General features: G+C 40.9%; 1 protein-coding gene across 4 annotated transcripts in view; it reads right to left on the bottom strand.

Annotated features, from left to right (window-relative positions):
- Positions 1-10,000, bottom strand: part of LOC119594161 (cAMP-specific 3',5'-cyclic phosphodiesterase, isoforms N/G-like) — a 105,383-nt gene that overhangs the window by 6,137 nt on the left and 89,246 nt on the right. The window lies entirely within an intron of this gene.

The following is a 10,000-nucleotide window of genomic DNA, read 5'->3' as shown; positions in this document are numbered from 1 at the left end:
ATTACTTCCCTAAAGCAATATTCAAACAATATCTTTCTGTAACGATTTCTCCTAATATGTATAATCAGCCTTGCAATTACAGCATTGGCAGAGCGCGAAGGATGTCATTACTCGGAGAAAATTATCAGGTAATAAACAGAGGACGAATAAGTGGCTTGGCAGACATGAAATGAGATAATGACAGTCATCTCGATTCAAACTGCTCTACTTATTCGAAGATTAAGATTAAAAGAATGTGTGTGTGTGTGTGTGTGTGTGTGTGTGTGTGTGTGTGTGTGTGTGTGTGTGTGTGTGTGTGTGTGTGTGTGTGTGTGTGTGTGTGTGTGTGTGTGTGTGTGTGTGTGTGGGAGAGAGAGAGAGAGAGAGAGAGAGAGAGAGAGAGAGAGAGAGAGAGAGAGAGAGAGAGAGAGAGAGAGAGAGAGAGAAATAAATGCAAGACACGAAATGACTTACCCATGAGGATCTTGCATTTTACTGATCTCCGTAACATCGTTTTTTTTTCTCAAACTAATCCACATTCCCCCCATCTGATTCCCAACATATTTGCGGGGTAATCCTTACATGCTCTTCGACATTCGCCCTAGAATTTTTTTTCTCTCTCTTTTTCTCTCCCTTACCCACTCATTCACTTACCCACACTCTCTGTCTTTCACTCTCTCTCTCTCTCTTTTTCACTTTCTTTGTCTCCTCTTTCTATCCATCTGTCTCTTCCTCAACCAATTTCTCCCGAGAGAAACCCCAATAAGGAACCCCCACACTACTAGAAATTGCCTTCATTAGACGAAACTTGATCGCTATAATTCACCCTCAACCCACGAGTTCGCTTTCCCTTGGCTATCGCTCGCAGCCAAAGAGACTATGGATGGTGTTTATTTATTCTGAGTCAGATGAAAAAAAAAAAGAATACGGGGAGGAAAGGATGGAAGGTAGGTGGGGAGGAGAGGGGGAAGAGGGTGGAGAAGGGGAGGAAGGGAGGGAGAGGGAGAGGGAGAGAGGAGGAGGAGGGAGGGAGAGGAGAGGGAAGGGAGAGAGAGAAGATGAAGATAGATAGAGAAGAAGAAGATAGAAGAAGAAGATGATGAGAGATAGATAGAGAGAGAGAGAGAGAGAGAGAGAGAATAAAATCAGCGCCCTCCCAAACGACCTTAGCTCATCTCGCTTCCATCATAAACAACGAGAATTCATTTTTCTTTCTCTCCCCCCCCCTATCTTTACATGACCCTGACCCTGCTACTGAAAGGGAAGAACACGCCTTTACAAACATTTAATTCGTCATCATAAAGCCGGTAATCGGAAATTCCTTTATACACAAAACAAGTGGCTTTGATTACGAGGACATTCATCTGTGAATACTTCATGCAGCGGCGCACATTTGTCAATAATATATGTTTTGAGCGTATTCCTCGTGACTTCAAACGGCAAAGGATAACTTTAATTGGTTGGCTTCTTAAAAAAAAAAAAAAAACCTCTCCATCTCTCTCTTTATATCTCTCTACATCTATTTACCTCTCCTCTCTCTTTATATCTCTACGTCATCTATCTATTTCTCTCTCTCTCACTTTTGCCCTCGCGTTCTCTCTCTCTCATTATCCCCTCTCCCTCTCTTTCTTGCCCTCACTCGCTCTCTCTCTCTCTCTTACTACCCCCTCTCCCTCCCTCGCTCTCTCTCCCTTGTCTGGCGAAGCGAGCGAGCATATATTACTTAAGAGATGGAGGTGGGGGGTAACCTGAACTGGGAAAATACTTCAGAGCAAATTTTCTTTTTCTTCACTGTAGTTGTTGGCATATCTTTTCATTTTCGTAATAACAACGGTCATAATAATAATGAAAGATAATAACAGTAATATTAACGGTAATGATGATGATGATAATAACAATGTTAATGATGATATTAGTAGTACCATATCATGATGATGATTAATATTGTTATGGTTTTTATCTTTCTCTACCTATCTATCTATCTCTATCTTTCTCTTTGATTGAATTATTCAGTGCAATCTTCAGCCACATACCTTATGACTTCTTCGACTGAACACTTCCTGGGTGAGGCTGTGTTTATGTCAAGGCAAAATACACCTTCTCAGAAAGCCACTTGGAAGCCACACGCACGTAAGCGGCAATGATTTCCAAGAATGATCCACTTAAGTTGTAAATTCTGAATTTCGTGTGGAAGAGAGAGAGAGAGAGAGAGAGAGAGAGAGAGAGAGAGAGAGAGAGAGAGAGAGAGAGAGAGAGAGAGAGAGAGAGAGAGAGAGAGAGAGAGAGAGAGAGAGAGACAGAGCTGAAGAAAGCACCAGCTCAAAGAAAACGAAGAAAAAAGAAAGGAAGAAAAAACATCCAAAATAACCAGACTCATGATAAACACACACAAAGCCAATTTTCTCCCATTAACAGAGCCTGAGTCGACATATATGGTAGAAGGAGCCGAGCCCTACATACATATACACACATACATACATACCTAAGTACGTACACACACCACCTAAGGCCTAAAGAGACGTAGTTTTGGTCCATGAACAACGCCCCCAGAAGGAGTATAAGCCAAACCGGATCCACCCTCCCCCTCCTCCTGGCCCTTACCTCAACCCCCAACTCCCTCCCTCCCCTCTTAACCCTTACCCCACAACTTACTCCCTCCCTCCCTCCCCTCCTGGCCCTTACCCCACATCCCTACTCCCTCCCTTCAATTTCCTTACCTCATTCTCCTACTCCCTCCCCTCCTGGCCCTAACCACTCCCCTACTTCCTCACTCCCTCTCCTCCTGGCCTTTACCTCACCCCCTACTCCTTCCCTCCCTCTTTCCCCAGCTACCCTGCGATCCTCGTACCCACCCCTACTCCATCCTGACTCTCTACTCTCTACCTCCTTACCCCTCCCCCTTCCACACCCATCCCCTACACCTACATAACCTCTACCCTCCCCCCACTACCCAAATACCCAAACTATGCCCCGCTACCACCCTGGCAACCCCCCCCTCCCCACTTTGGTTCCAGCTCTAACGTATGCAGATGTGACGTTGACATGTATGCTGTCTGCCACTGAGCCTTCTCGGATTTGTTTCTTGGGTTTAGTTCTGGGGTTATACGTGTATATTGAAATGGTTAGTGTTATTATTTGTGAGAAAGGAATTTAACTTAAGTGTGTTAGCGTTATTTTTTGTGCGGTTAGAGGACATTGCTATAAATGAGATGTGATTTAAGGATCAGTATAGATTTACGCATTAAGAAAACAAATGAATAAATGAAAGGGAAGGTAATTCGCCATGATCTTCCAAAATCCAATCACGCAATACCTTCACCCTATATGCTACTACCTCCGAAAAAAAGAAAAAGAAAGACAAATAAATAATAAACCAAAAAATCATAAAAGCCTCGGCAAACCCAAACCCTCAATACTCGAGATGAACATGAACGTTTGGTAATGTATATTAACATTATGCATTTTCGACCAACACTGTAACCTTGTAGGGGGGATCACACAGGCAGCCGAGGCAATACCAGTCAGGCAGAGATACTAACCGGGACCTCCATATCTATATTCAGAATCTCGACATTTTGCTAACCTGATCCCTGGCCCAAGGGAAAAAAAAGAAGAAAAAAATAATAATGGAGGAGGAGAGGAGGAGGGCGAGTGAAAGAGGGATGCAGAAGAGAATGATTGAGAGAGAGAGAAAAGATGAAGAGATGGATGAGGAAGAAGGAAGTCGGAGGGAGGGGTGAAAGTAAGAGGAAAGAATGAAAGGAGAAAGAGAGAGAGAGAGAGAGAGAGAGAGAGAGAGAGAGAGAGAGAGAGAGAGAGAGAGAGAGAGAGAGAGAGAGAGAGAGAGAGAGAGAGAGAGAGAGAGAATAAAACAGAAAAAAAAAAGAATAGCCAATAGCCAGCCTCCGAAATCCCTTCCTTTCCCCCTTACCCCTCCCCTCTCCCCTCCTTCCACCCCAGCTCTCCTGCTATCAATAAACGCTGCAACAACATCAATGACCTACGCAGCATCACTAACCCCCAGCAGGGCGCACACAAGACGTGTTTACTGTGCACGCTAGGAGGGCCCAATGGAGCATTTGTCGAGATTCTGGGTCGAGGTTGGAAAAGTTAATGATGATAGGAAATAAAAAAAAGGTAAAGATATGAAATGTAGCGAATTCTTTTATTATTTTACTTTTTTTCTGCTTATTTTCGCTGTTTTGTTCCTATTGTTATTTGTTTTATTTTATGTTGTTTTTTTTTCATGTATTTTCCCTACTGTTCATGTTCTTCTTTTGCTTCTTTTATATGCTTTCCCTCCTTCGTCCTTCTCCTTTTCTTTCTCATTTTCTTCTTCATCCACCTCCACCTATTCCTTATTTTATCTCCTTCTCCTTCTATTTCTCCTTCTCCTTCTCCTTCTCTTCCCCCTCCCCCTCTCCTCCCCCCCTCCCCCTCCCCTTCTCCCTCCCCCCTTAACTCTTACCCTTCTCCCTCTTCGTTCTTTTCCCGTTTTTCCTCCTCCTCTTCCTGCTTCTTCCTTTAGACATTATCAGAGAAGGAATTGCTCCGGGGTAGGATAAAGTTAATTAGATAGCGAACACAGATTTATCGATAACTAATGCACACGAAATTGAATTGCAACGGAAACGCAATTCTGATGTAAGGAAGGGATGCAAGGAAGAGGGGAGAAAGATGAAGAGATAGGAGAAAGTAGAAGAAAGGGGAATAAAGCTGAAAGAAGGATGGTAGAGAAAAGGAAGAAAATAGAGGAAGAATAACAGGAGACGAGAAAGAAGAAAAATGTTTTGTAAAAAAAGAGAGAGAATGAGGGAAATAAAGGACACAAGAATGTAAAAGAGAGGAAAGAGAAAAATATCACAAAAAAGGGTGAAGCGAAGGGAAAGAAACATGAGAGAAGAGAACAGCAAAGAGGAGATGAAAAAGAAATGAGAGAATGCAGAGGATTACATAAATAAGAGAGAGAGGGAAAAGATGAAACAAGAGAAAAGCCAACAACAAACGAGGAAGAAAAAATGGAAAAGAATAAGAGAGACAATAGAAAGAGCGAAAAAAAGTAAACGAAAAAGACTGAAAATACGAGAAAAAAAGAAAACGAAGAAAGAAAGAAAGAAAACAGCAGAGAAGACAAAAGACCAGAAAGAAAATAGGAGAATAGAGAAAACAAACATCGAGGAATACGTCTAGCTGATACGTGCTTAGCATGACAGGGACCATGGCAAAAGGCAATGATTATGTAAGAGAAAGAGAGGGAAGAGATACCATGGTAGAAAACGGGTCTAATGAAGGGAAGACGAGGGCGAGGGGAAACTAAAGGAAATTCATATCGTTTCACAGACATGGAATAATAACAAAAGGAACAGTGGAGAAGAAAGGCATAAATTTGTATCTGTCTAACTAATTTGAGTATATCTATCTATTTATCTATCTACCTAGAGTGATAGACAGATAGACAGATACACAGAAGAGAGAGAAAAACCGAAAGAAAGGAAGAGAGAGGAGAGAGAGAGAGAGAGAGAGAGAGAGGAGGAGAGAGAGAGAGAGAGAGAGAGAGAGAGAGAGAGAGAGAGAGAGAGAGAGAGAGGAGAGAGAGAGAGAGAGTGAGGAGAGAGAGAGTGAGGGAGAGAGAGAGAGGAGAGAGAGAGGAGAAAGAGAAAGAGAAAGAGAGAGAGAGAGAGAGAGGAGAGAGAGAGAGAGGAGAGATGAGAGAGAGAGAGAGATGAGAGGAGAGAGAGAAAGAGAAAGAGAGAGAGAGGAGAGGGAGGGGGGAGGAAGAGGGAGAAAGAGAAGATGAGAGAGAGAGAGAGAGAGAGAGAAAGAGAGAGAATCTAATTTTCTCCTACACGATCATTCCGTCTTCTCTACTCCATTTTTCCATTTATCCCTTCCTTTGCATCTTGTTTCATTTCTTTCCACACACACATACCTATGCTACATACACCAATGCTGAGTGAAAGAATATGAAAAGGAACTAAATAATATGCTTCGTTTCTGACGTCACGGATGGAACGTTCCTAGAAGATGAACAAATATATGAATGAATAATTAAAAGTATGAATGAATAATTAAGTAATGGATAAACAATAGAATAATTGAAAAGATAAATAGATGAATAAGCAGATTGGAAAATAACTGAAAAAATAAATAGATGAGTAAATAGGTAAACAGATGCATAAGCAAAAACAACAATATAAAAAAAGTATAAATAAATATACAACGGAACAAAAGACAGAAACAAATAAAAACAAATAAGCAAATATATGAACAAGATAAATAAACAAATGTAGAGAAAACATGAATGAACAAATTAGTGAACAAATTTATAAACAGATAAACTTATAAAATAATATTATAAATATATTCAAAATTGACTTCAATAAATGATTTCTTTAATATTTATAACCCTTTCATAGGATTGAAATTTCTCTTACGCTTATGGAAATTTTATCATGTCTGTCGTATTTTTTTCTAATTCATTTTCATACAGGAAAGTGTAAATAAATAATTAAAAAAAATAATTATGATAATGATTTTGTAACCGCTTTTACTATGACTAAAACTGCTGTTGTAAGTGTGATGATGATGGCGATGATGATGATGATGATGATGATGATGATGATGATGATGATGATGATGATGATGATGATGATGATGATGATGATGATGATGGCGATGATGATGATGATGATGATGATGATGATGATGATGATAATGATAATAATGAAGACGAAAACGAAGACCGAAGACGAAGATACAGACACAGATGCAAATACACACAAAGATAAAGATGACCATGAAAATGAAGATGAAGATGAACAGCACGCAACATCATCATTATGATACCAATGATGACAAAATAACATTAACGTCAACATTCGCGCAGGTATTCCATCCGTTGACAACAAAAGCTATAAGGTTTTCTTACTTCTCGTAATGCCCTTCTCTTTTGTGCCTGAGGAGAAAGGAGGAGGAGGAAAGAGAGAAAGAGAGAGGAAGAGGAAGAGGAAGGGGAAGGGAGGGAGAGAGGGTGGGATGGGGAAGGGAGGGAGAGAGGGTGGGATGGGGAAGGGAGGGAGAGAGGACGAAGATGAAGAAGAAAAAGAACATGAAGAAAGCAGACGAAGAAAATTGAATCACAAAAGAAATAAAAAGAGGAAGAAATGATGATGATGATGATGATGATGATGATGATGATGATGATGATGATGATGATGATGATGATGATGATGATGATGATGATGATGTGATGATGATGATGATGATGATGACGACGATGAGAATGAAGAAAAAAGAAGAAAAAATGATAAAAATAACAAAAGAAGAAGAAGAAGAAAAATAACAAAAAAGAAGAAGAAAAAGAAGAAGCAAAGGAAAGAGGAGAGAAAGAATAACAATAAGAACGAAAGAAAGGAGGAACAAGAAAGCGACGTGTCCATTATAGTTTACCCTCGACTTGGAATACCTTCAGACCACGTCCGAAGACATGTACTGAAGACCAAACAATGGAGAGAAAGGGAGAGAGAGAAAGAATGAAGGAAGAGAGAGAGAGAAGGAAAGAGGGAGGGAGGGAGGGAGGGAGGGAGGGAGGGAGGGAGGGAGGGAAGGAGGGAAGGAGGGAGGTAGGGAGAGAAAGAATGAGGGAAGATAGACAGAGAGGGATAAGGGAAGGGAGGGAGGGAGGGTGAGAGAGAGAGAGAGAGAGAGAGAGAGAGAGAGAGAGAGAGAGAGAGAGAGAGAGAGAGAGAGAGAGAGAGAGAGAGAGAGAGAGAGAGAGAGACTAAATTGCAGTTTATTAACTATGAGTACAGCATTTTTCTTAGATGATTGAAAAAAATCCCTCTTATTATCACCATCATGATTAAGATTTTGCAATCTAGAGTCAGATAAAAAACCTGTACGGTTATATCAGCTTTAAAGGCAGGAAAAAGAAATGGCGGGCAGATAGATATATAGACAGACAGAATAAATATATATTTACTTGTAGACTTACACAAACAAACACACGCGCACACACGCGCGCGCGCGCACACACACACACACACACACACACACACACACACACACACACACACACACACACACACACACACATACACACACACACACATATCCCCCTCCACACACACATACATACACATCCCTCCTATCCAAAAGCTTTAAAAACAAACACAAGATCAAATGAAATTCAAAACGCCAAGGAAGAGGAATTGGTGATAATCTTCGTTAACATCCACGATCATTCACAGAGTCAGTTACACGAACGTAGGCGAGGAGGGACGCACGCAAGATGTATATGCCATTAGTATAATTCCACTCACCCCCCTCCCCTTCCTCCTCTTCCCCTCCTCTTCCCCTCTTGTACCCCCTCCCCCCCGCCCCCAACCTTTCATCTCCTCCCACATAAAACATCACCTTTTGAACTCCCTCCTTTCAAGGGAGGTTATTTTATGTATGTGTGTGAGTGTGTGTGTGTGTGTGTGTGTGTGTGTGTTTCTTTCACTTTGTCTCGCCGTCTTTCTCTTCTCGGTTCCCTGTCTGTGTCTGTCTCGCTCTCTCTCTCTCTCTCTCTCTCTCTCTCTCTCTCTCTCTCTCTCTCTCTCTCTCTCTCTCTCTCTCTCTTCTATCACTCTCTATCTCTACCAAACAATCTATCCATTTCTTTGCATGTGTGTTTGAACATGTCTGTATATACGCGCAACCATGTGTCTTATATTGTAAATATGCATGTGTTATAAGTATACAAGAGAGTTCTCATCTTCCCTTAATTCAATACAGTACAGACAACAATAATTAATGTAAGGGAAAAAATCCTCGTAATCATTATCGAGTTTCACTAATTTTCGATAATTACCCTTATATTATCATATCTTCTTATTACCTCCTGCATACTGTCATCATAATTATCATTAATGATGCTGCATTAATTAAATTGAAATGAGAAAGAACGAGAGAGAGAAAGAGAGAGAGAGAGAGAGAGAGAGAGAGAGAGAGAGAGAGAGAGAGAGAGAGAGAGAGAGAGAGAGAGAGAGAGAGAGAGAGAGAGAGAGAGAAAGAGAGAGATAAAGAGAAGAGAGAGAGAGAGAGAGAGAGAGAGAGAGAGAGAGAGAGAGAGAGAGAGAGAGAGAGAGAGAGAGATACGACATAACTGATAAATGACGAGGTTGGGTAGGTGGGGGATAAGGGGGGGGGGGCGATGGGCGGCGCAAAGCCAAGTTCCGGGTCGTGGTTTTCGGGTATTCACGCCCCCGACCCGAAGGTGGCCTCTGCCCCGCCCACCCACGCCCATCTAGCCCACAGAGGAGGGTGTTGGAGGGGGAGAAGGGCGAGAGAGAGAGTGTGAACGCGTGAGAGGAGAGAGAGAGAGAGAGAGAGAGAGAGAGAGGAGAAGAGAGAGAGGAGAGAGAGAGAGAGAGAGAGAGTGAGAGAGAGTGAGAGAGAGGGAGAGAGATTAATAACAATAATGATGAATTATAATCATGGGCATGATCATTGTCATATTCCTTATCATTGTTGTTGTTACTGTCATTTTCATTATAATCATTATCATTATCATTATCATTATTATCATTGTCATTATTATTATCATTGTTATTATCATCATTATCATTATCATTATCGTCATTATCATCATAATGATAATTATAATAATGATAATATAAATAATAACACTAACAATGGCAATGGTAATGATGATGATAGTGATGAAGAGGATAACAATTATGTTCATAACAATAATAATAACAATGATAATATTGATAATAATGATAGTGACAGTAATAGTGATAGTGATTATGATAATGATAATAATGACGATGACGAAGACGATGATGATGACGACGAAGAGAATGATGATGATGATGATGATGATGATGATGATGATGATGATGATGATGATGATGATGATGATGATGATGATGATGATGATGACGAAGAGGATGATGACGATGATGACGAAGATGACGAAGATGATGATGATGATGATTATAAAATAATACCAACAACAACAAGAACTACAATG

Source organism: Penaeus monodon, chromosome 1, assembly GCF_015228065.2.
Source record: "Penaeus monodon isolate SGIC_2016 chromosome 1, NSTDA_Pmon_1, whole genome shotgun sequence".
Taxonomy (NCBI): domain Eukaryota; kingdom Metazoa; phylum Arthropoda; class Malacostraca; order Decapoda; family Penaeidae; genus Penaeus; species Penaeus monodon.
The sequence above is the reverse complement of the archived record's forward strand: the minus strand, read 5'-3'. Positions and strand labels throughout refer to the sequence as shown.